Raw genomic sequence first — 27045 nt, 5'->3', positions numbered from 1 at the left:
CATGATCAACTCTCAAAAGAACAAAGAAAGACAAATGCCAATAAACACTCCCCAGATCATCTCAAACAAGAAGTATACAACTCTGTAGCACTCCCCGCATCATCTCAACTAACCTGGCCCTGAAAAGTAAAGCAAAACCCGCGATCATCTCAAATGCCATAAACACTCCCGATCATCTCAACTAACACAAACTGAAAAAGTAAAGCAAAACCAAAGCATTATCTCAAATGCCAATAAACACTCCCCGCATTATCTCAACTAACACAAACTGAAAAGTAAAGCAAAATCCACAAAAAAACAAACACAAATTCCAACTAAAATGATCTCCTAACTCTTTCTTTAGCTCCAAGACACCGCGGTGCACTTACAACTCTCGGTCTGCTAAAGAATCGAGTTATGAAAGAAATAATCTTGGAATCAATACCCTCATTTCCAAGTCGCTTAATAACTCAGAAGATCATTGCCAATCATGAGCATTTTTATCTACTAGACAAAAAACAAAACCACCCTCACTTCCCACTTCCCCACTTAAAACTCTAAAAAAATAATACAAGAACTGATAAACACTATTGAGAACTGATAAACCATTGAGAACTGACAAACAAACCATTTCCATTTCCAACACTCGTCCCAACACAAGATAAAAGGAGCTAAACTAACCAAACTAACCATTAAACCCTAAACTAACCAAACTCAACATACCTAAATCCTATGCTCCTTCACGATATCGTCCGCCATGAACTTGCACGAGGTCAAATTGTATGCCTCCATGAACTTCGTTACGTTACATCGTCACGGAATCGCTGATCCCACCCAATCGCGGGCCTTGATTGAAAGCGAGAAAATTTCATCGACGACGACGGGTCTTTGTCAAAATTAAAACGAAAAACTACATTAGTATATACATTTACATTTATAAAATACCAAAACAAAACAAAACAAAAATTAACATTGTAAGATATTAACTTCGCGGAGATTATGATATGAAAGACTCGTAGGGAGTAGTGACTAAGATGATCGGGGTTTATCATTCGAATATGACTATTGTTTTCGTACCAACTCATGTATCTACTAACACACTCTCATGGATAAGGCGGAATGGGTCCTCGTTGTTCAAGTTGAATCAAGTGATTTTGCCATTTACTCGATAGGAAAACTTGATATTAAATTTCACATCATACATGCGTCGAAGTAGTTAAGCGTCGAGGTCTTTGGTCTTGGGGATCCGAGGGTACAAAATATGACCCAACCGACGACCCCCGAAACATTGATCTTTGCTTCGACATTATCAAGAAAGCATATAAATCTCTCGAAAAATGCTATTTCATCCACCGGCCGTGTAGCTCGGACTTGAACATAGGGATACCATTCAACTGTCAAATAGCATATGATCAAGGAAATTAATCATTAACCACATACTAATAATATCAATTAATAAATAAAACTATTTACATACAAAAATGCTTACATCGGTACAAGTCATATTATCAATGGTGGCTCGGGTATGCTTCAATGCAAATTTGTTGTGCTAGCATAAAAAAGATCGAGTAATCGAAGTACCCATGAGCGGGGGACATGCTCAAATGATAGTCCTCATTTGGGTATGCTGGCTCGAACACCGGGAAGTACTCATAAATCCATGCCTACATTAATATAGACACCCGGTTAATATTGTAATATATAGATAAAATTGACATTGAAAAGAAAAACAAAAAAACTAATACACGTAGGAGAGTGAAATAGCACGAAACACCATTCACATTGGCACTTGTGGGCGGTCCCAAGACCCCTACAAGTAAGCGGTAAAGGTCGCACCCCACGCGTAGTCTCGATCTCGGCAAATTTTGAAAATAGTCTCGGATAACAAACGGAACCGCAGTTCCGGGCGATGTCGATGAAGCGCGTACATCCAAAGAAAAATAACGGATAAGCTCTCACGACAAAGAAATCCTCTTTTTTGGGTTGGCGCCTTCTTCACAACAACCCCATTTTCATCACGTAAATCTTCATCTCATACGCTTCCCGAAGAAATCGCTTCATCAAGAAATCCATCCTAACTTTGGAAGTGAACTTATTGGATTTCATCTCCGCGATCTATCTTATCCATGGGTATGCCAAGATTTTTGTGGAGGAGTCTTTTTATTCATTTCAAAGGTCAAATCGGTGTCCCCGACCACGCTTTGCCTCTCGATCGAACTCCTAAGAGTTGGGAAACATCGTCCCAACGTGATTGTCATCTCGCCCCTACGGCATATGAAACGTGTTGGTCTCGGATGCCACATCTCCACAAACGCAGACTAACACAAGATCCTCGATGCATGTATACACCTAAGACCCGGAGAACATAAGCCGGCCCTTTGAAGCTCCACGTGAAAAGTAGAACGGTCAACACTCTCAATGATATCCCATCAGTACCAACTTGTTTAGGTGCCCATGGCACTTCAACACCCCTCGCCCTTAAAACAACAAAAACTTAGTATTAATATATGCACAAGTTTTAGAATACAAAATTTAAATACTAATAGACACTATATGATAATATTACGCCCCTCCCAAACATCGCGAGCCAAACAATCATAGTCATACAACGGATGTGACACACAAGGGCCATCTCCATAAACACCTCTCTTGAACTCCAAGTCATTATTAGACTTTCTCACAATATTCACCGGAGGTACAGGTACATGGACTTCCTCGTCATCCTCATCCTCCTCCGCGTCCTCTTCCTCCTCGTCAGTCTCCTCTTCTGCATCATCAACACCATCTTCTTCACTATCAGTATGACTTAGAACTACACTCTTCCCACGATCCATATTTACGTCATCGTCATCTACATCTAAATCTAAATCTAAATCTACATCTACATCTACATCTATATCTACATCACTTTAATCGTCCCTTTCTTCTTTTTTTGATTTCCTAACTTCTACACCACTTACAACATTACTGGGATCATCCGCTTTCCGATCCCCTCTACGAACTGATGCCGAAGTGGTTGTTCTCCTTCCTCTCTTTTTCTCAGGCTCCTCATCGCGATCCGAACTACTACTCCCCCCACCTAACAACTTCTTAGCACCCGTGAAAACACTTTTTGCTACATTCTTCACATTCACATTCTTTGTTCGAGGCATTGCTACAAAATAAATAGGAGTTAAAAATAAGACATTCAACTAATTCAAATTGTTGCAATACCAACGTGAAAAAACAAAGAAAGAAATAAGGCGGTGTGCATGCCAATCTATATCTAAGGTGTGCATGTTATCTAGGCAAACTATACTCCTCTATTAAATCCCCCCTCCACACACTAACAAAAAAAACCCAATCTAATTCAAGCATCTAAATCGACTAGGAAAACTTTATGAGAACGACTCATGTAAAACTTTAAAGCCGCCATGGAGATAATGAACATCGAAAAAAGAAGCACATTTGTAAAACGAAAATAGTCGACGGCATAAGAGAAAGACAATATAAGAGCTGAAGCTCGATGAGGAAAATGAAAAGGCCATAATCTCACGAGTGGAGGAACGAAGAAAGACCAACATCAAAGGGGAACAACTGTCGATACTCGATCTTAAGTCTCTAACTCAAAAACAAATGAATATGAACTGAGTGTAGAAACTATTAAAGTCACAGTTGTATACATAACACATCAAGATCAAGAAGTCAGAGAAAACTATAGAGTCGAATGCATCTACTTTGCACATATATATATATATAGCAGAAGGCATTATAGAAAAATTGCTATCAGTTATTAAATTGGATTCGAGCATATGGCATAGATGCAAGTTAAATGCAGCCACGTGGTCTTGAGTTTGAGGTAAAGTAATGTCATTATTAATGGTGATACACATTAATGAATTTTGGCGTCTCTCTTGCTAGTTTGGATGTCCAACATAAACTAAAATGTTAAAAACTTTTAATCTTTTGTACTTGCATGATCTTCATGGCAAATTCTTAGCTGGAAAGAAGCCTTACGACCATGCACGAGAGTACCAGGGTAGGACGGTAGGTAGTCGGGACCTTAATTAGTTTAGTTAAGCGTCACACTCCTACTATGATTTGCATGTACAAAATGGGTGTCTAGAATTCAAAAGAATTGAATCAAATATAACATTATATATATAAAAAAAAAGATAGAAAGATAGAACAGTTACCTAAAACAAAGCTATATATTTATTTTGAATCAAGCAAGCAGTACTCCAGTCCATATGGTCTCAAATAAAAATCTAGTGATATCAACAGGAGAGACAATAAGTTCATAACTTCATTGCTTGATTTAATGATTTATTTATTTTGAACTTGGATAAACATAACATTGATGTCTCTGTCTCCATTTCTATAAATCGAAAAAATTAAAAATATAAATAACTTAAACAAGTAAAAATCCAATGTACATAAACGATGTAAATAACTTAAACATCAAAACTCGACAGAGTTCACCAAACTCGAGTTCAAAACTACGATAGAAAGTTCAAAACCAAACTCGACAAAGTTCACCGAATATGCTACTTCACCAACTATGAAAGAGTTCAAAACTCGATAGAGTTCAAAACCGAACTTCATCCGGATATGCTAGTTCACCGAATACTAGTTAAAACTCGACGAGTCACGAACTCGATAGAGTTCATCATCGATATGCTAGTTCAAACTCGACTAATATGCTAGTTAAAACTCGACAAAGTTCACCGAATATGCTACTTCACCGAACTATTTCAAAACTCGAACTTCACGGCTCCTCATTTCAAAATTCTAACTCGATAGAGTTCATCAAATATTCTAGTTAAAACTTCGATCGAGTTTCACCTATGCTAATATGCTTCACTTCACCGAACTCGATAGAATTAAAAATATGCTAGTTAAAACTTCGACGAGTTCACCGAATATTCACTTATGCTTCACCGAACTCTCGGCGAGTTCAATATGCTATTTCACCAAACTCGAATTGTCACCGTCTTTAAACGAGGATATCAATCATAACTATAATCATAGCAACCTAAATTAAATCAAAATTCAATATTATAAACGATTAAAAAAAACAAAATATAGTTACAATTAAGCATAAACCTCTCTGCATGTATAATTTCTATGTCTGTGTGTGTATGTGAGATAAAGAAAGTTATTAGATGACTATAATAACATAAGGCCAATAAGTAAAGCATTTCTAGGCACATACAGAACATTTTGACACAAAAGGAAACCTCTTTCACCAACCGTAATGAAAAATAATATTAAATAGTAGCTTTCAAATGACTAATTGAAAAAACTGCATAATTAAATAACACAATGTTAATAAACTAATATATATATATATATATATATATATATACCAGAATCACAATACCTGGGTCTAGTTTCCAGTTCGCACAACTATAATGGCATCAAATTGAAAGACATTAATTAAATAAAAACAAAGGTGTAACTTACACTTAAGAGTAAATCTTGAGAAAGGAATCAAAAAGACTGGTGCAAACTCATTTGTTTTTCTTCAAATAAAAACTTTAACAAGAAAGGAATCAAAATCAATGAGTTGTTTATTGCATTTACATCATCAATAAACAAAATGATGTTTGAAAATTAGAGAGGAAATGAGGTTGTTAGTTTTACGAGACTGCCATTTTGAGTTTTGAGCATTCAAGTTTGCAGTAGTGAGTGAAGTGAGTGAGAATAAAATGTGTTATATATTTCAGACAAGAAGACCGAAAATGTAGGAGACCGAAATGTGTTAATGGAAACATACCTTAATTGGAACTCGAGAGAGAGTGAAGCCAAGAGAGCTCAAGTGGTCATTAATGGCGATGGAATTGGGTTTTAACAAAAGTCGATCTCTTTTTTTTTTTTTGTAGATCTTTTTTTTTTTTTTTTTTTTTTTTTTGAGAAGATGAAAACGAAAAGACGTTTTTACCCCCACTTGATTGGTTGAAATTTGGAGTGTTAAATCATCAAATCTTGAGGTGAGATCCGACGGTTCAAGAAGAGTGTGAAATAAGAGTGTCACTATAAGTTTATAGTAGCACTCTAGATAAATACCCATATATATATATATGAGTCTCTCTTGCTATTTTCTTCTCTTTCCTCTTGAAAACACCCATAAAAACGGCATGGGCTACCACGAGAATACCTTTATAGGGATGAGGTTCCGAGATATGATCCAATAGTCCAAAAATCAAAATTCAGACTGTTGGATCACTGTTGGATCACACATCCAAAGGTCACGGAGATATCCCGGGGTAGACGAACTCCATAAAAACTCACATTAGAAAAACTCTATTATTTATTATTATTATTATATTTAAAAAAATCATGGCAACTATTTCTTCCTCTTCACTTGTTCACTTGCAATTGCAATTCAGAAGAAGAAGAAGAGACTCACAACTTGTTTCAGAAAAACGCTTTTTGGCAGAGACCCTGCGCTGTTGTATTATTATTATATGACCCGCATTCATCAGCCTTAGCTGCTGCTCCTGCTATTGGTGTGGGTGCTTCCTCTGCTGTTTATCAATTTATGTTCAAGGCGGCTGCGTTTGTTTCGTTATTTAGGTTTCTATGGTATTCATGGTACTCCAACTGCCAAAGACTTTTTCATACAGAATCTCAAGGTGAATATTACAGAAAATTTTGATTGGATCTCAGTAAAGCTTATCATTGCTTATTTCGATTTTACAATTAAGACCTGAGGATGGATTTATTGGCTTCAAGGTGAATTATATGATTCCCCGAATTTTCTTTTTATATACCAGCATGAACTTTTGCAACTACTCACTGCGTTTGTTTGTTAGGCTTCCCCGAGACTTTCAAGGAAGACTTTGGTGGGATTGCTGATTTTGCAATCGGAGTATGGAATTTTCAGGGAGACTAAAGACAGTGAAAGTGCATTCCACTTGAGAAAATGTATCGGGGTCACTGTTTTTTATGATTGCCGAATTTTTGTACTTAAAATGGTTTCTCCATATTGTTCAACAGATAAGAAAACACATCGGGATCCAGATGTCTCTCAAAACTTGGATCATGAACTTTATTATCTCCGCTGCTAAGAGTAATGTGGCCGACTTGAGTTGGGCAGGACTCTTGGTTAGGAGTGCCATCTCTATCATTGAGTGGAGAGTGGGGGTCATAGAGGAGTGTGTGTCTCAATGGTGGAGGTGAGTGGTTGATAGATAGGCTGGAGTTGTTGGGGTTAAAAGTGTAAAGAAAGGAAGGGATGAAAGAGCATGTAGAAAACAGACATGACGAGGAGGATAAAGACTACTGCCACTGATGATTCGGGTATGATGATCTGAGTGATGCAGATGAGGATGTTAAGTTGGGCTTCGAGTTCTCAGACGAAACCTATATCGTAGATGTGGTGATCAAGGGGGTGTGGTGATCTAGATTAGGGTATGCATGGGTCGGCTCGGGTTGATTTTGACCTCAAACCGACCACTGAATCAAGGTGCTGCAATATGGGTAACCAAAACCAAACTGACACGAACCGAACAGAAACCGCCTTGAAAGTTTGGATCAGTTGCGTCGGATTTTGGGTTCTACAGCAATGGTGAAATAGATGGGCAGATCCACATTATATAAATTCTATTCTACAAATATTAAAGATGAGCATCCAACTTGAAACCAATTGGTGATGAGTGGAGAGGTGAAAGACTTATATATTTTTATATATGGCTTAACATATCCCAGATTCCCAGGAAGGACTAAACATCCCACCATAATGTTTCTAAACAATGTTTAGAAGTTAGTTCCACTTCTAAACCATTCAATACTAGCATTCTCCTTCAAAACCTTCACCAATCTCACCTATTTCATGTATTCGACACAAAAAAAGAAAAGAAAAGAAATGGGAGATTAGAACAAAAAATGTCTTGTACTATATTAGTACTAGAATATACCCCGTGCCTTAAGGGCACTCATCGGCATGCCTTCGGCACACTTTCGAACCAAACTTGCGTAAAAGAATATTCCACTATGTATTCCATGCCTACAGGAATTCCTTGTGGGCACTCATGCTTAGGCATGCACTAGAGCAGCACCCCACACACCTAGCCACCTAGGCTCCAAGAAGAATTGAAATAGAAAATCCACTCTATTATCTTTGATTGTGGAGTACCTTAGCGTTGGAAAATATTCAGCAAACTGGCAGGACCATGCGTCTCTAACAATTTGGGTTCAGGTTCGAGTCACAGTTGTTAGATATAGTCTTATATCAGTTTTTATTTAATTAAAAGCTACTGCAACTTAAAATAATAAAAAAACAAAATGGACAATGGCGGGGTTCGAACCGTTGACCAACTTGACGGAAACGGACACTAGCAACTGGTCAGGCTCATCAGACTTCATGAAATTCAACGGACAACATTGAATTAATAGCTGCAAACACACATCTCGGTTTGTTCGGCTCGTTCTGTTTTCTGCACACCCTTAATCTGGATGATGACGATAAGGATGTTAAGTTGGGCATGGAGTTCTTGAACAAAATATATATGGAAGCTTAGGAAGTGGTGGTAGTGGTCTGTGTCGGATGTGGTGATCCAGGAAGGTGGAAGGGGAACCAACAAGAATATGCGATGAGTTCTTGTTGTGAGTTCTGTGTCCTTGGCGTCTTTTTTTTTGTGCTTATGCAACAAACTGGTCCTGTTGACTTATTTTGTGGTTCTTGTCATTCTCACATTCTGTATATGGTGCATACCTCCGCTTGTTTTTCTGTACTTTTCTGCTGTATATTTGAGCAGTATAACAGTGTTAACCTGTCGATCATTTGATTTGTCTTTTATTGGATCTTATAGAAAGAAATTCTTTTTATGATTTCATGTATATCTACGAATGGTTTCGGAGTAATTTACATAGTCATGTGAACCGATTGTTTCTTGCATGTATCAAGATGCCTCTTTTTTCACTTTATCCTACTTTATAAAGCTTATAATATTTGCTTAATAAATGATGTGACCTCGAGCATTTCATCTTTCATGATTAGTTTCTTATTTTAAGGTTAGATTATTTTTATAGTTTATTTTTCTGAATTATCAGTAGGGGTGAAAGTGGATATCTAAATATTTTTATAATCCAATTTTCCGTTTTTTTTTTCCCTCGTTCCGTTTAAAACAAAAATTTTTTCAAGATATTATCCTTGAAAATTTGATCATTTGATTTGTCTTTTATTGATCTTATAGAATATTTTTTTATGATTTCATGTATATCTACGAATGGTTTCGATAATTTACATAGTCATGTGAACCGATTGTTTCTTGCCATAAGATCCTCTTTTTTTCACTTTATCCTATATCCAATCCGATTTAAAAAATTAATAGTTATTATATATAATTAATTAATTAATTTTTTATTGTATAAAATATTATATAAAATTATAAACTAATAATATAAAACTATAATAACAAAATAATAATAATAAATAACAAATATATATATTTATAAATAGTTTTATAGTGGTAAAATGAATTATTTTTAAAATAAAAATAAAAATTTAAACTAATTTTAATTTAATAACAAAATAATATATTATCCGAATATATATATTTATACTTTTTTATCCAAATGAATTATTTAAAGATAAAATTTTAATATCCGTTTCGATCGATTTATCCGATTCCGTTTCGGATATCGGTATAAAATTTTTAATATTCGATTCGGATTCGATCTGATGATAAGAGCCCAAAATCCGTAGTTTTAACCCTTTAACCATCATACTTTTAGACCCGATTATGTGAGTAATAATTAAGAGTTAATCTTGATTCGTGTTTTTATGTATTTCAAGCTTCAAAGTCCATTATGTGCAGAAATGTGCCACTTTTAGCGAGATAAAGGAAAGCAAATGTCGGTTCTTTTAAGGAGTTATGATTAAAGGCTAAGATTCAAGAAGACAAAACCTTTCTAAAGCACTCAAAAGTCAAAAAAGTCGACGCGGCGAATAGAACAAAAGTCGCCAGAATTTTTCAAAGGCCGTATCTTTGGACTCAGACCTCGGAATTAGGCCTACCTTATGTCAAAACGACTGACTCGGAAAGAGCTTTACAATGGTCTAAGCCTTGACCCAATCAGAGGAGCAGAAGTGGACGAAAAGTCTGTTGAAGTCAACTGCAGCTGAAGAGGCCTTTTGGACTGAAAGAATTGGGTTTTGGGCCTGATTCTCTGGCCCAAAATATGGCTCCAAGCCCATGCACGATTTTCAGATCTGAAAGTATAAAAACAAGAGCTTGACTCTTTGTTAATGGTAGCTAGTTAGACCTAAAACAATAGATAATTATAGATCTAGTTTTTATTTAATTAAATTAAGTTTAGTTTATATTCAATTCTTGTTTTAGATTAAACTCTTAGAATCATTGTTCTTAATTAGTTTGATAAATAAAATAACTATTTGTCAATTTTGATTCTTGTCATTTACAATTGTTAGATCTAATTTCATTTATTACTTGTTATTCAATTCTTAGTTATTAATTAGAATTTAAGTATTGTTTAATTTAGATTAGTAAAATTCAATTCTTTATATTATGTTTAGTTTTAATTTAATCAGAAATGATTACGTAATGATTCTCGGCTAAACCTCCATTAGAGGGGGCTGAGAAGCCTTGATGAAAGCTTGATTCCGATTATCGTAGAGTCGTCGTAATTTTCTTTCCACTCTAGAAACGATTAGTTCACCATGAGAATGGGTGTAATTGTTCACATGCTAGTTATGAATTGGTAGAAATGTCATGTGTAATTAGGGATTAGGAGTAACCAGTTGTTTCGCTGGGCGATTCATTCGGATAACGACGATTAAATGGTTAGTAAGATTAAGTCGAGTTAAGGTGGAATCAATCCCCCTCTAACTCATTATCATAGAATCAACGTAGCATTCCCATAGTGTTTAAATAATCGACTAGTTGCATCTTGTGGGTAGTTGCATCGTAGTCTAGTTGCCATTTCGTAAATCTCTCATTAGACTTTAGAGTTAAGTTTACTTATACGTGAGAACACAAAGATCTTGGAAGGACTAGGAGTGGAACAATTTCCTACTCCACTATATCTTATAGGATTGAGAGTAGAAACTTTGATAAATATAGGCACGTAAGATAGTTTTAGTTTACTTACGCTTTGAGTTCATCGCTCATTTTAAGTAGGTAAACTATCAATTTTATGTTTTATCAAATGGCGCCATTGCCGCCTTAGTTTCACTTTCACATTGTTTTCGTAGTGTAAATTTTTCTTAAAGTCCCATTTCACCCACCCACCCTTGTTTGATTCATACTTGTGGTTTTCGATTCAGCGTGAAAAGTTCCGCTAAAAAAGTACACCGAAGCGCACCGGCGCTTCAAACGGAGCGCTCGCTACCAAAAAAGTGTAACACCGGCGCAAACCCGCCCCATGTGGAGCGCGACCCGCTTTAAATCACTGTAACTTGAAGTTACACAGAGCGCGACCGCGCCCTAAGCGAGCGCACCCGCGCCCTAAGCTAGATTTTTCCGGATTTCTACAGTTTTGATTCGAACTTTGATTTTTCAAGTTTTTCAGTGTTCTAACTTGTTATATACACCGAACACGCATAAACAAGACGCTATTCATAAGCTTAAGAACGCAATCAGGTATTCCTTTCTTCCACACCTCGCATCTCCTGTTAGAGGTTTATACTAGTATATCAAAATTGTTTGGAGTGTTGACGTGTTTAGCTAAGTTTGGTTTTAGCCTTGTATGAGATTAAGGTATGGCCGAACAAAAACACCGAAAGTAATTACACAACAACGTCAACAAACAAGTCTATCTAGTATACCACCCACTACACCTCTAGCTACTATTTCACACACACAACCTGATATAATGCCTGAAGACGAAGAGACTCCTCTCTCTGACTTCTACAAAGCCTTGAGCGATAGCCCCAAATCTTGCATCGTTCTAGCGGACCGATTGGGGATTTCGAATCCCCAAATATTTTTAATTTGTTACCCGTTTTCATGGATTATACCATGAAAAACCTTATCGGCACGCGTAGGATTGAACAAGTCTAACAACATTCCACCATCCTACGGTTGGTGCGAACAAATTAAACTAAAGGTATTCCCTTTCACCTTAGCCGATAAAGGCGTCTTGGTTAACCTTGGCGCTAATTCGTGGACTCGTGGGCTAAACTTGTTCAAATTGTTTATGGAATATTTTTACCACCCTTAAAGACGGATGAGATGCTTTCCAAGATTCATTTCTTTTCGACAAAATGCCCATGAATCATTTTCGAAGCTTGGAATCGCTTTCACCGATCTCCTTATAGAGTGTCCACATCATAACTTAGCGAAAAGACACGTTAGTTCGTGCCTTTTTTCAAAGGACTTCTACACCATCATAAAGAAGTCCTAGACATAATGAATGGGGTAGTTTCTTAAGCAAAGGAGCCTCGGAGGCTTATAAATTTTTAGAGGATCAAACTAAAGCGAAATAACAACCTGGGGGTAGTGATGATATCCACCGCCCGCTTAGTTCATCAAATACAGTTAAGGCCACCGGTATGTTTGAAATTAAACACAATCCCGAGCTTAAAACTCTAATCGAATCACTCACTAAAAAGGTAGAGGCCATTTCTATTCAACAAAAGCCTATCCCCGTCATGAATGTAAATTCAAATCCATGTAGTTTCTGTTGGAGCCCTGAGCATCCCGACTTCCACTGTCCTATAGCCTATGAACAGGCTTGTTCCATTAATAGTGAACCTAACACCCCTTGGAGACAAAATCCCAACTTTGGTTGGAGAAATAACCAACACATCATACCTCCAGGGTACAATAATCAATATGTTAGGCCAACGTACAGTTTTAACCAAGCTCCACTACGACAAGGACATGGTTAGGGTAATTTTAATAATTATAACAACCAAGTGCAACCTCGACAAGGACAAGCACAAGGTCAAGGTAGTTATAATAATTATAATGCTAATAGAGGTATCGTTCTGGTAAATAATAATTATCAAAATCCACCCATAAATAATTCACATGAAATAGTTCCAGTCATACCACCCGTGACTACTACACCCACACAACCGGATCGTCTTGACACCTTCATACAAGTGAGCCAAAAACTTTTCCAAACCATGGCTCAATCTAACTAACAACTTCTACAATCCGTTAATAATTTAACCCAACAGTTGGCTCAAGATAAAGCCCAACCCAAAGGTGTGTTTCCAAGTCACGCAATACCTAATCCTAAAACAACAAACACAGCCTTTGAGATAACCGATAATACTAGTAATGAATATGAAAATGTAGGTGAGCTAAATGCCATCACCACTCTCCATTCCGCGAATGGTTGATAACAAAGTAACTATGCCTATAGTTACCCCACCAAGAGATAACCTACACCTTTATTTTACTAGATACGAAATAGAAACCCAAGAGCCTACCACCGTAGAGGTACCAATTACAATACAACCTAAGAAACAGAAAGCCACGGTTAAACATCCAGGTGATACCATTGCTAAATATAGACAGAAACCACCGTTTCCACAAAAATTAGCCATGTTAACTAGGGATACAAATTATGAGGAGATTAGGGACGTTTTCAAGAATCTAACTATAAACCTTCCCTTCCTCGAAGCTATTAAAAAGCTACCACACCATGCTAAGTTTCTTAAGGAGTTGTGTACTACTAGGCGTAAGGCCAATATACCAAAAAATGCCTTTTTAACAGAACAATTCCCAACTTTATCTGAACATAATGGAATTGTTAAGTACAAAGACCCTGGTTGTCCTACTGTACAATACACATTAGGAGATTCCTATACGACGACCGCGTTATTAGACCTGGGGGCTAGTGTTAACTTACTCTCATTTTATTTGTATAAACAAATAGGTCTAGATGAGATGCAACCCACTAAAATGACGTTGCAATTAGCTGATCGGTCTATTAAGTATCCTAAGGGTGTGGTCGAAAATGTGATGGTAAAAGTTCGTGGATTTCTACTATCCCATTGATTTTGTAATCCTCGATACGAAGTCGCTAACGACTGCCTCTCGATCATCTTAGGGCGTCCCTTTCCTCAACTAACCAATGCGCCAATAATAATTGCCGTGATGGTTCAATGTCCATGTATTTTGGCCATCTTGTCATTTGAAGTAAATGTTTTAAAACAAAGACACATTTACCCGATTCGCCTCTATGGATGGAGAGGTTAGCATGATCGAGAGCTTTGCTCGAGATTATTTCAACAACACGTTCCCTGATAATCATATGCCCAAATTTATTTCCTTTGGAAGTTCACACTCCAACATTTTCATCCCTACACTAGTCGATACACATATTACGGATAAGGATGACATAGATGACTTTCTCAAAGATATAGAGGACTATCATAGTAACGGGATATGACCAATCTAGATGAGGAATTCGATGAGTTTCTTAGAGCGGTGATGATTCACCCTATCAAGAACTACTTTGCACAACATCCACCTCGACTCCCTCCTTCCACCCTTTCAAAGGAATCTCGAAGTTTGCACTCGATCCTTTTGTTTCTCCCCGGCTTCATAATTTTTTTAAATCCACCTAGTAAACAAAGACTTGGAAGGACAAACCATTTGACACCTTCATTTTCGGACTTGAGACAATCCCTACCTACACCATGAATGAGTTTTGTTCTAAACCCACATCCTCATTGTTTACATGCTTTCCTTGTACAACTTATCCATATCCACCATATTCTCCACAACCATTCACTTTTCCACACTTATTCACTAGAACACCCTCTCGTTCAAAAATGAAAAAGAAGGTGCATGCTAGGTTACGTTATAGGGTTATCCGACTTCACTTTCATTTCACTAGGTTGCGTCATAGGAAATCTTGGTGCTTGATTGTGTTTGGATATGTTTTCTGTGATATTTATTTATGGAATGATCCACAACTATTTCGGTTGTTGATATATGATAAACTGCATGTTCATACATATGTTTAGATAAAGTCTCGAGTATCTGACTATAAATGACTCAATTTTTTTTTTTTTGCAATTGGTGCATTCCTTTCATTTTCAGATATTGGTGAATGCACCACTAAGGTAACCGGGCCCTCCCTATGGAGTGTGTGGCTGTAAGTACCGGATCCTAAGTCCACATTTAACATAATTCACGTTTTCCACTCTTGCATGTTTTCTCGGATTTTTTATTCATGTTTCTCTATGGGGATGAATTATGTCTTTATTGCTTATTGTTTTTCCTTATAAAAAGAGAAAAAAAAAAAAAAAAAAATATTAAATAATAAACATAGTAATCTAGGAAGTCTCGGATTCTGACTTTAAAAGACCCACTGTTAAAAAACAAATTTTCTAAACTTTGTTGTAAAGTGGGGTATTCGTGTTTCCATCCTAGAATGTTTTATGTCCCATTAGAGTTGCTTAGGCCGTTTAATTGCATTTCGATCCGGGTTGACATAATCTATGAATTTAGAGTTCAGTCGTTCGCATAATGTACGTCATGCACGCACTCGAGGGCGTTTTCCACTATCTTATATGTCATCCATGGTCGGAATAGATTGTTTTATGGATCATTGGATTGGAAATTCTCTCCTGATCATTTCCATATCTCATTCGCAAAAATCGGACCCGAACGGCGGCAATTTTAGTTTGAAGTTTCGCGAAAAATCGAAAAATTCAAAATTTCGAATTGGCCTTGGGCCCAACCTGGGCCCAACCCGGCAAGACCGCAGCAGCGCATTTTTTCCCCCCCAACAGTGGCGTTCATCTTTCCAAATCTCCATTAATCCACACCAAAGCTCCAAACCAAAAAAAAAAAAAAAAATAAAAAATAAACCAAATTAACCCACGCCAACCATCAAAAATCCAATTCAAATCTCCTCTAAAACCAAACCACCACCAAATCCACCAACTTACATCACCAAAAACCCACGAAAATTTACAAATTCAAGCTGTAGCGCCACCACCGTGCCACCACCACTGTTTGCTTCAGTCGGTCGATTCAAATTCCAACACCACATCCCATTTAAACCCCCACTACATTCCAAACACTAAAATGGCTCAACAACGTCAAATTTTGCCAGAGCAAGCTTTTACTGGCGACCATTTCACGCCGTTTTACGGTGACGAAATGATCAGTGGAGACTGGAATAGCTTGTGGTACTTTCGACCGAAAACCTTTTACCACGAAGACTTAGTCCGACGGTTTTACAACCACGAAGGAGGTGGAGGGACTAGAATTTTGTTATGGTGGCGAAGAGGAGGAAGGAAGTAACTATCGGTTGTTGGCTGAGATTCTAGGCATTCCGCCTAGAATCCATCTGATGTCTTTGCAGGAGTCCCAATATAATGGGGTAGAGCCATTGATGAACGTGGATAAGATTCGGAACTACAATCGCGAGATCGATTGTGTTCGCCCGAGCATCCCTCGTAACCAACCAAATTGGCCGCAGCTCGATGGATTGGTCTAACGCCCCGGGAAGGAGAAGGTCGGCGACATCGGCCGAATCTGCCTCCACATTTTATGGATACTCCGGGAGCGAAGTCACGAAGTTCAGATATTGGAGTTTTGCTTAGCATGATTAGGGGAGTAGGGAAGTCCGTTGCACCTCTCCCCGTGTTGATAACCAAGATCATTCTGAAGTTGAGAGCGGCCCGTCGATAGGAGTCTTACATAACCCTACAATCGAAAATTCTCGCATCTATAAGGAGTGTGTCCAACGAGTTTGGAGGTTGCCCGAGGATAGGGTAGGACGCGAGGAGGATGGTGGAAATGAGAATGCCGAGGAGGATGGGGAAATGAGAATGTCTCGGAGGATGAGGAGGACTTGACTTGTTTTGATCGCGGATGCCTTGGAGGTGCTTTGGTCGATGTAGAGCATGGCTGTGATTCATCGTGGCATGCATTCGCCAACACTATCTACAAAGACCTCCGGACTTCGACAGGCAACTATCCATCATAACTTCGATCCGTTACCCGAGAGAGGATGAGAGGTGGGAATGGATGAGGGCGAGCTAGAAGCTTCGGTGCCGATTCCGAACCGACATGCTTGCACGATTCCCACCTCACGGGGATTCTCCTTCCGAGGACACACCATCGAGGCACGAAAGTCCGCCGAAAAGCGAATGGTGCCGGCCCATCGGAGCTTCGAGGAGCCATCTCCTGAACGTGTGCCCTCCGCTACCAGTACCGGAGTGGTTAGGGATAATATCGTTTGATGTTTCTATTTTTATTTGTAGTTTCATTATTGTTATTTATTTAATGTAAGTTTTATTTCCGTAATTTGAATTTTGTAGTGAAATGTACTTCGAATGAAAATTTTAATATAATACGGTTATTTTATTTTCATTGTGCGTGGTTGTTTAATAATGATCCCACCTTCCCAAATTGTTTGGGGGTGGTGTTATCCATTCCAGCATGATTTTTATATGACTCTCGTCTTAGAATTTATTGCGGAGTCAAGGTGAAAATATGGCCGTTTAGGCATATCTATGAATAAGTATCATGGTAGGATGAAATCTCGATTAAATAGGTAGATTCTATCATAAATTCAACCTAAAAGATACTAGGTTTGTTTTAGAATCAAGAAAATGAGCTGTTTCCATTTTCGGGTTTAGAAATTTTGGTATTTCCGGAAACTGCCGTAAAAACTTTTTGGCAACTTCCCGATCCGTTTTAGCAACTTAAAACCTATATAAACTTCATACATTCTACACTCACAACTCACACTACACCTAACCTCCATCACTCACCTTTCACTCCCACGATTCCCACGTTTCGTCTCATTTTCCGATTTTCAACACCTCGGAGCGCGCCTGCGCCTAGAGGAGCACACTCGCGCCCTGCACATTTTCAGAATTTTTGTTCAGAGCGCACTCGTGCCCAAGGAGAGCGCGACTCGCGCTCAAACACTGGAATCCCAAAATCTTCGAGCGACTTCAAGGCAAGAGAGCGACTTCGCTCGACTTCCGTGGACCAGAAAAATTCCAGTTTTCTACGGGTTGTTTCCGGATCATTCGCAACTATTCCAGAGCATAATTTTGAGATGACATCTCCTACATTGATACCGGAATAGTCTTTCGAAGATTTGTTCCAAAGCACTACTTATGGTGCTTGGTTTCGCGAGGCAATCACATACGTTGGCTGGGAACCGCTCATGGTAAGACCTGATGCACTGTATTCTCCAACACTAGCATCTTATTTTTACGATAACTGCATTTTCTTTGAGAGACCAGATGGAGAACAAGTGTTCTCCATCAACATTGATAATGAACCAATGGAAATTACCAGGTTCTTGCTAGCATTTGTTCTTGGACTTGCTATGCTCATTTGAATACAAGACCCATGGTGCTATTGGGTAGATAATATGTATGTCTACACTTACGAAGTTTTGTATGAGTCGTATGGCACGGGCATTTTTCCGTGATCGAGGACCAAGGGGAATATAACGTCGCCTTTGGTAGCTGGGTCCATGAACATAGGAACTGTATGTTTTGGATCATGCTAAACATTTTAGGGAATGACATTTTTCTTACGTGAATGATGCCACTTGTAGCGTCTTCCTTGCTTTAGCCACGGATGTATGTGTCATGACCTTCCCGAACCTTGATGTCTAGTTTAGCTCGATCCCAGAGCATGAGGCATAAGTACCTTCTTATGCCTGTTCTAATTTCCGTATTATGCTATGTTTCTTTCCTATTTTTGTACACGCTTTACGGATTGGATTACGGCCCGACAATCGCACGACCCACCAATAGTATTATTCGATCTTTCCGTGTAATGACTTGGCAAGGGGTGGAGGATAGAACCTCATCGGTTGCACCCTACACCCCGTCGGACCAAGTGGCTTTTTAATATGTTAGTAATAATAGATGATAAATGGCGGAAGCCCGCAAATTATCATGGCATGGCAGGGACACGGAAGGAACCTCACTTCTTTATAGAGGAAGAGGATAAGGAAGATGATGAGTAAAGCGGGAGATAAGGTAAGTTTTAATTCTAGTTAGTGTCTGCTTATGTCCCAAGCAATTTCATTCTTGTTAACCCCATAATGGATAGAACTTCATTATAGAGTTAGCGTTTTTATTTCCTATATTAGTACGCTCTAACCTTGTTTTGCGATGTTCCCGAATTTCACGCGACTTCAATGGTATTTTTCCTACCCTCTTTATTTAAATGCTTTGAGGACAAAGCATGCTTCTTGTTTGGGGGCATAGAAACACGTGTAATTAGGGCATCTGTAAGGATATAGATAGGTATAATATGCACTTGTTTTTAGTTAAAATTTCAAAAAAAATTCAAAAATATAAATAAATAAGTTCATGCTATACACTTAGGAATAGTGGTATTGTTTTCCTTCTCTATGCTCCTAATAATCTAGAAGTCTCCGCGAGCTTTTGCATTCAGAATAATTTTTAGAAACTTAGGTTAATATGTAGGTAATAATCATGCATCTATCTATAAATATATTACATGAGTATCTATGATTGTTAGCGAAGAAGTTTCTAAAATCTAGGCTAGAGTACTTATTCTACAAATCCTGTGAGAATATAGCCTAAAGCCTTATATATGAGCTAAACATTTGAGAAATGACACAAGGGAGAAGTAAAATCCGGATAGAAAATCACACGCCCACTTGCTTGATCACTATGTCATATCCTAAGCGAGAATTTAGGCCCCTCTTTGGATCGATATAGCCAAAAACTCAAACCTATGAATTATTTTCCGCTAGTCGCCCTCCGAGCCTTTCTTTAGCCTTTCATAAACCACAAATCCTTTACCCCTGTTACAAAACAAAACAAAATAAAAAAAAAAAAAAAAAAAAAAAAAAAAAAAAACCTACCCAATTTAGATAAGTCCGAGAATAGAATGAGGAAGAAAGAAGAAGAGAAAACCCGTAAACAAAAGTTAGTTAATTGCTTCGAAAATAAAGAAAAGAAGTTTACATCCAAAGAAAAAAAAAAAATTAAAATAAATAAAACTCCAAAAATAGAATAAAAAGGGAGTCAAAAGACAAAGAAAAAAAAAAGAAAAATATGGCTAAGGATGGAAACAAAGTGTAGAAGCAAAAAAGTAAATAACAAGGTTTTCTCTAGTTACATAATAGGAAGACTCTATTATCTCGTGACTTGTCATTTTTGAATATCCATTTCCTTCCTTCTTAAACCATCTCCTAATCCCCGCGAACACCTAATAAAGACCTCTAGCTCAATTAGGAATAAAGCTAGTGTGATAGTAAGTGGCGATGTGTTTGATCGACTCAAACTTCTTTGTTGTCATTGAGATTGTAAGGTAAAGTGTGCCCACCGCATTAATCGGAGTAACTTAAACTTGAGTAGAAAAATCGAGTGTTGTATCTTGACTATTATTGTGAGAACCTACTTAAGGATTTAGGGTTTCCGAAGTTTCGAAACGAACCCTCGCTAGACATTTCATAGTATTACTCATTGTATATATGTTTATTGTAGATGATTGATTATTATGCATATATTAGCTTAGGGTTCAACTTGATTACTCTATATGCATTGCTAGTGAGAGGTATAGTTAATTTAGAGCATGAATAAGGAAAACAATAGTTTTATTTCTTAGTTGTTGTAGTATAGATGAAGTTTGTGAGTACCTTCACTGGAAAAACTCTCACGAGGGGCTATAACTCATCCACTAGGGAATTCCTAGTGGTTTAAAGGCATTGTTGCATATGGTCAATACAATCGCACTCAGCGAAACGAGAGTAGATAGAACTCCATTTTTGGTCACTTATTCTAATTTCTCATCTTTGCTTGAGGACAAGCAAAATGCTGTTTGGGGGTGGTTTGATAAGAGCCAAAAACTGTAGTTTTAACCCCTTAACCATCATACTTTTAGACCAATTATGTGAGTAATAATTAAGAGTTAGTACTGATTACGTGTTTTTATGCATTTCAGGCTTCATAGTCTATTATGTGCAGAAATGTGCCACTTTAGCGAGATAAAGGAGCAAAGGTCGGTTGCTAAGGAGTTTTGTGATTAAAGGCTAAGATTTAAGAAGACAAAGCCTTTCTAAAACTTGGTCAAAAGCTGAAAAGTCGACGCGGGCAGAAATAGCACACAAAGTTAGCAGAATTTCCAAAGGCCGTATCTTTAGACTCAGACCTCGGAATTGGGCCTACCTTATGTCAAAACGATTGGCTCGGAAAGAGCTTTCCAATGGTCTAAGCCTTGACCCAATCAGAGGAGCAGAAGTAAACGAAAAGTCTGTTGAAGTCAACTACAGCTGAAGAGGCCTTTTTGAACTGAAAGAATTGGGTTTTAGGCCTGATTCTCTGGCCCAAAACATGGCTCTAAGCCCATGCATGATTTTTGGATCTGAAAGTATAAAAACAAGAGCTTGACTCTTTGTTAATGGTAGCTAGTTAGACCTAAAACAATAGATAATTATAGATCTAGTTTTTATTTAATTAAATTAAGTTTAGTTTATATTCAATTCTTGTTTTAGATTAAACTCTTAGAATCATTGTTCTTAATTAGTTTGATAAATAAAATAGCTATTTGTCAATTTCGATTTTTGTCATTTACAATTGTTAGATCCAATTTCATTTATTACTTGTTATTCAATTCTTAGTTATTAATTAGAATTTAAGCATTGTTTAATTTAGATTAGTAAAATTCAATTCTTTATATTATGTTTAGTTTTAATTTAATCGGAAATGATTGCGTAATGATTCTCGGCTAAACCTCCATTAGAGGGGGCTGAGAAGCCTTGATGAAGGCTTGATTCTGATTATCGTAGAGTCTTCGTAATTTCCTTTCCACTCTAGAAACGATTAGTTCACCATGAGAATGGGTGTAATTGTTCACATGCTAGTTATGAATTGGTAGAAATGCCATATGTAATTAGGGATTAGGAGTAACCAGATTGTTCTCTGGGCAGCTTCATTCGGATAACGACGATTATCTGGTTTAGTAGGATTAAGTCGAGTTAAGGTGGAATCAATCCCCCTCTAACTCATTATCATAGAATCAACGTAGCATTCCCATAGTGTTTAAATAATCGACTAGTTGCATCTTGTGGGTAGTTACATCGTAGTCTAGTTGCAATTTCGTAAATCTCTCATTAGACTTTAGAGTTAAGTTTACTTATACGTAGAGAACACAGCATGCGGAAGGACTAGGAGTGGAACGAATTTCCTACTCCACTATATCTTATAGGATTGAGAGTAGAAACTTTGATAAATATAGGCACGTAAGATAGTTTTAGTTTACTTACGTTTTGAGTTCATCGTTCATTTCGTAGGTAAACTATCAATTTTATGTTTTATCATACAGGCATATCCGCATCCGAACCTATCCGTTTGCACCCCTAATTATCAGTAAAAAAGAAGTTTTTTTGCCATATTGCTTATGCACTGTTGTATTTCAGTTGGAGGCATTGCTTCAGCTTTGCTTCGGCTTTTAGATTGTTTTATCTTCTGCTATATATCTGTAAGTAAATATTAACTTGCAAGACTTAGGCTTGGTTTTAGCATGCTCATAAAGAAATATAATCTTCTTCTTTTTGACAGGATTGCATGTTGATGCATCAACTCCATATATAGCTCATTTACTTAAAATTAGAAATAATTATTTTTTAAAACAGACAAATGTCTGAGATAAATATGTTGTTCCTGTACAATACACAAAATGTTGGATGTATGATTTTGGAATTTTATTCAACTATTAATGTAGAGCACATAGCAGTAAAATGTTTTAGAAAATCAAGAAAGCACTCCAAAAAAATATATATATATATATATATATATATATATATATATATATATATATATATATATATATATATATATATATATATATCTTGAAAAAGATGACATGCAGTGACATTATGAAGCAAGAAATGGGCCTCAGCCCCCTTAATCCAATCCGGTTATATGTAAACTCCTCCCTCATGAACATACCTATATAACCTCCCTATTATTTACACCTTCCTAATTAATCTCCCTGTTTTCCAGATTATGAGCAATTTGCGGTCTAATTCTTATCCCCTGAAATTTTCTATTTTCCATTCTACCCTTTTCATTAAATCAAATCCTTAAATTGGATTATATCTTTTTTCCATTACCTAGATCGTTTTTTTTTTGTTACTAGGATGAAATTAGATCTACTTAAAACTGTTGGGCTACTTTGCTTCTAAGATTTGGTGTATGAAAAAGTCAAAGTCAGTGTTAAAGATGTTGTAATTTGTTTAATTAACCGTGAGCGAGAGGGGGAGCTGATTGATCGAGCATTGTTGAAGGATGTGTTGGATGTTTTTGTTGAAAATGGGGATGGGGGGAATGTATTGTTATGAAAATGACTTTGAAGCAACGTTGCTTGATGATACTTCTACTTATTATTGTATCAAGGGGAATAAGTGGATTGAAGAAGATTCTTGTGAACTGTATATTTTGAAGGTTGAGGAGTGTTTGAGATTAGAGAAGGACAGGGTTTTGAGTTACTTGCATTCAAGCAGTGAACAGAAGGTTTTGGAGAGAGCGCAACAACAGTTGTATGTGAAACTACAGACAAGGCAGTGTCTAGAAAATGAACGCTCTCAGCTTGAAAATGAACACTGTCATTTACTTTTTTCATCTAGGCACATTGTTTTGATTGTAGGCACATTGAATTTTCATAGTTGTTTTAACCTATGCAAAATTGTATTTACATATTAAAATTTAGATTTTCGTAGTAGATTATTAAAAAAAAACAATTCTAATATCAGACGCATGCTATGAAAATCTTAATTACACAAAAGTATTAACCTATGAAAATTTTAACCCGCAGAAGATGTGATGTAGGAGTTCTTTTTGTTCAAGATGGATAATGGCTATTGAAAAAATGAAAAAAGTACAGTTTACAATAACATTTTCTTTTTGATATTGGACTACATTTATTTCTACAAAGATGAATAACAAATACGACTCATGAATTACCATTGTGATCATACAACTTTCACTCAAACCAAATGCTCAAACCCTCACATTTTTTTTGTATGTGATGACCTTGTATTATGCAAACTTAAAACTACATAGCAATATCACTGCATTTTCATAGACGTTTTTTCTAACATCTGAGTTCTGAAAGGTGACACAGGCTATGCAACGAAAATTCATATTTTCATATGCAAATATGAAATTTCATATACATTTTTTCTGACATCTAACAGGTGACACAAGTTATGTAAATATGAATTTACATATACACATGGATTTTCACAAACGTTTTTTTTTTTGTCATCTAACAGGCGATAGTCTATGCAAATCTGAACTTACATATGCAATATGAATTCTGATAAACTTTTTTCTGACATGGCTACGGAAATCTGACAAAGGTATCAGGCTCATTTTTTCCATTACATCCAGAATTCAAAAATCAAGAATTCAAACAAAATTAGTATTCAAAAGTTACATTCAGAATTCAAAGACAAACTGACATTACATAAAAGATCAAAAATTTACGTCCTTAATTCAAACAAAATTAGTATCCCAAAGTGATCCACCAGACCACCAATAAAACACAACACATCATTTCATGATATTCTTTCTTTGCCTCTTCCTCCCCATTCAACTCAGTCTCTCCAATGTCCTTCCTCCTCATTCAACTCAGTCTCTCCAATGTCCTTCAACAAAAACTATAAAAAATTTGTTCAAAAAGAGTTTCTTTCGTCTTGGCGATATGAACATCTCTAATTCTTCATTTGAACTCTTGAAAAAGTGCTAGCATAGACAAAACAGTATAACAAAACACCTTGGTAGAGCTAGTAGGTTTTACCTCCTGTTGCAATAAAGGAGAAAATAATAAATAAGTCTATTAAACTGACATTTCAAAATTTACTTTCACATATATGAAAATACAAATTTACACAGCAAATTCAGCTATGCAAGTAAACATACGAAAATGTAAATTTACATAGTTATTATTGTAACCAAAACAGTACTGATGAAAGCAAGCATACATATGTAAATTTATATTCACATAGAAGTATGAATTTACATTCAAATTTGCACAGACTATGCAAATATGATACAAATTCAAATCTTCATATCAACTACAGAGTGTGAACTTCATACCAACTATAGAGTGTCAACTAATATCAATTTCAGACAACTTAAAATATGATTCTCACCTTAGATTTCGTTTATTTATAAACGAAATTAAAAAAAAATATATGATTTTTACCTTCAATTTGGTCTTTTTATCAGTAGTTGTTTTCCTTTTTGTTTGTGAGATGAAAACTTTCGATTTTTTTGTTTTGGTGGGTGTTTCTCTCTTATTTTTCGATTATTTTGTCATTTTTGCAAGATATCTAGGGTTTGAGAATGCGGCGAGAAGAAAGAGATAAGATAAGTTTTAGATCTAGGGTTTTATGTGTGGGGGGTATTTTAGTCAGTTTGGGTATTTTAAAAAAATAGGGGGTTTTTATGGGTTGGTACGTAATGAGGGGTTTTTTATGCTGGTTATGTATCAACCAGGGAGATTAAACGCAAAATCTGCATTATGAAGTGCTGATGTCATCATTTTCTAGACCAAAAGGCTAGCATCTCTATTTCATTACAATATTATATTTTCAAGCCTTTTTCTTGTTTTTCATGTTTTTTTAATATAAGTTCTAGATCGATTAGGAGTTTCTTGTTTGGTTTAGACCACTTTGGCATGCCCAGTGACAACAATATGGGTGCGTTCGGCACCGTTCGACGTGTCTCTGGGGTGTTTACAAAGGCAATGTTTTTCACAAAAATAGACTTGTCTACAATGCAGGAAAAACAATTTGTTTGTTTTTGGAATTTTTTGTTCATAAGTGGTCTCATTTGAAAGCTATTGTCATGCCACTTCCAAAAATACAAATTTCGTGTAGGCTGACTTACAAATTAAAAGTTATTCCATAATAAATTTCAAAATCCAAAAGGCATAAATGGTATTTAAAATGTGAGTTTCTTCAAAACTGAACAGTCTGCAAGTGGCCATTGAGATGTGAGTTTCTTCGAACACTCTTTGGCTATTTAAAATGTCACCAATTTGTGAAAATTCGACATTTTTCAAAAACTTATGGCACTTATATGGTAATAGATATAGATGTTGGTAGTGCAAATAGGTGTATAGAAAGGTTGAAATGGTAAAAGATACAAATTTCTGTGAGGTTTTCTATTTGGCTAAGTCGATCTTAGAGTTTCTAGTTATAGTAGAATATGAGTTTTTAAATGGTATCAATAAGTTAGAAGCATGATTAGAAAGGTCTAGAAGTTCTTTTGTGTTTTAAAAGCTTTTAGGTATTAGTTATTTGACGGATTCAGTTATTCATGTTCAGGAAGTTCCTAATTTTTTATCAAGGAATTATCTATATAAATAATTTTTAGAATGAATGTATTCGACTTATTATTGATTACATTGAGTTATTTTACTTTTCGAGAGTTATATTGAGTTACTTTCCTTCTTTTAGTTTTATTCTTGAGGGTTTTGTGAGACAAAATTCTTCTTTATCATCTCCTTCTGATATTTATTCTTTTATTTCTTGTTGATGGCTTATTTGTTTCATATGTTGTCAGCTGTTATTTGACTTAGAGTCCAGTTCTTCTATAATCAGGTACAGAGATGAATCTCTATAATCGTGTTATTGCATTATTAGATCTGTGCCGAGATATGCAACACACATATGTTGAGGTTGAGATTTGTATGTGTGTATTTCGAGACGATACAGCAGAGAAATAAAACGGTTACCCGTAGAGGAACCGGACTCACTTAAGTCACGCTTATTTGTAAATGGATAAGGTTATCGATCTAGTTTCTTACCTCTTTGAGCTGTTGAATGGGGCTAAACAACAACTGACAAGCACACTCCAGTAGACTTCACTTTAGAATACTAATTGGACCATCATACTGGCACCAAATTATAACTAGTATTATCAACTTCTCCACAAGAAAAATACATTTGAATTTTAACCTTCTCCTAAAGGACCTTCGGGTTGACCAAGTGACGTGGCAGCGCCTTTCATTTGGAGCCACAAATGCAAAAAAGACCGCCATTACAATTTGCAAAGTTGCAATGCAAAGTACAATGCAATGATGGTCTCAGTGAAGAGGTAGCCATTTGGTGGATTAGTTCTGTAACAAG

General features: G+C 36.5%; 1 long non-coding RNA gene across 1 annotated transcript; it reads left to right on the top strand.

The window, feature by feature from the left end:
• The first annotated feature begins 6348 nt into the window (after window positions 1–6348).
• Window positions 6349–7010, top strand: LOC147509431 (uncharacterized). The gene is made up of 2 exons (XR_015218493.1): window positions 6349–6696; window positions 6777–7010. It is a non-coding gene; the product is annotated as an uncharacterized LOC147509431 (long non-coding RNA).
• The last annotated feature ends 20035 nt before the right edge of the window (window positions 7011–27045 follow it).

Source organism: Coptis chinensis, chromosome 3 (genome assembly GCF_015680905.1).
Source record: "Coptis chinensis isolate HL-2020 chromosome 3, ASM1568090v1, whole genome shotgun sequence".
NCBI classification, from domain to species: domain Eukaryota; kingdom Viridiplantae; phylum Streptophyta; class Magnoliopsida; order Ranunculales; family Ranunculaceae; genus Coptis; species Coptis chinensis.
This window is presented reverse-complemented; position numbering and strand designations above follow the sequence as displayed.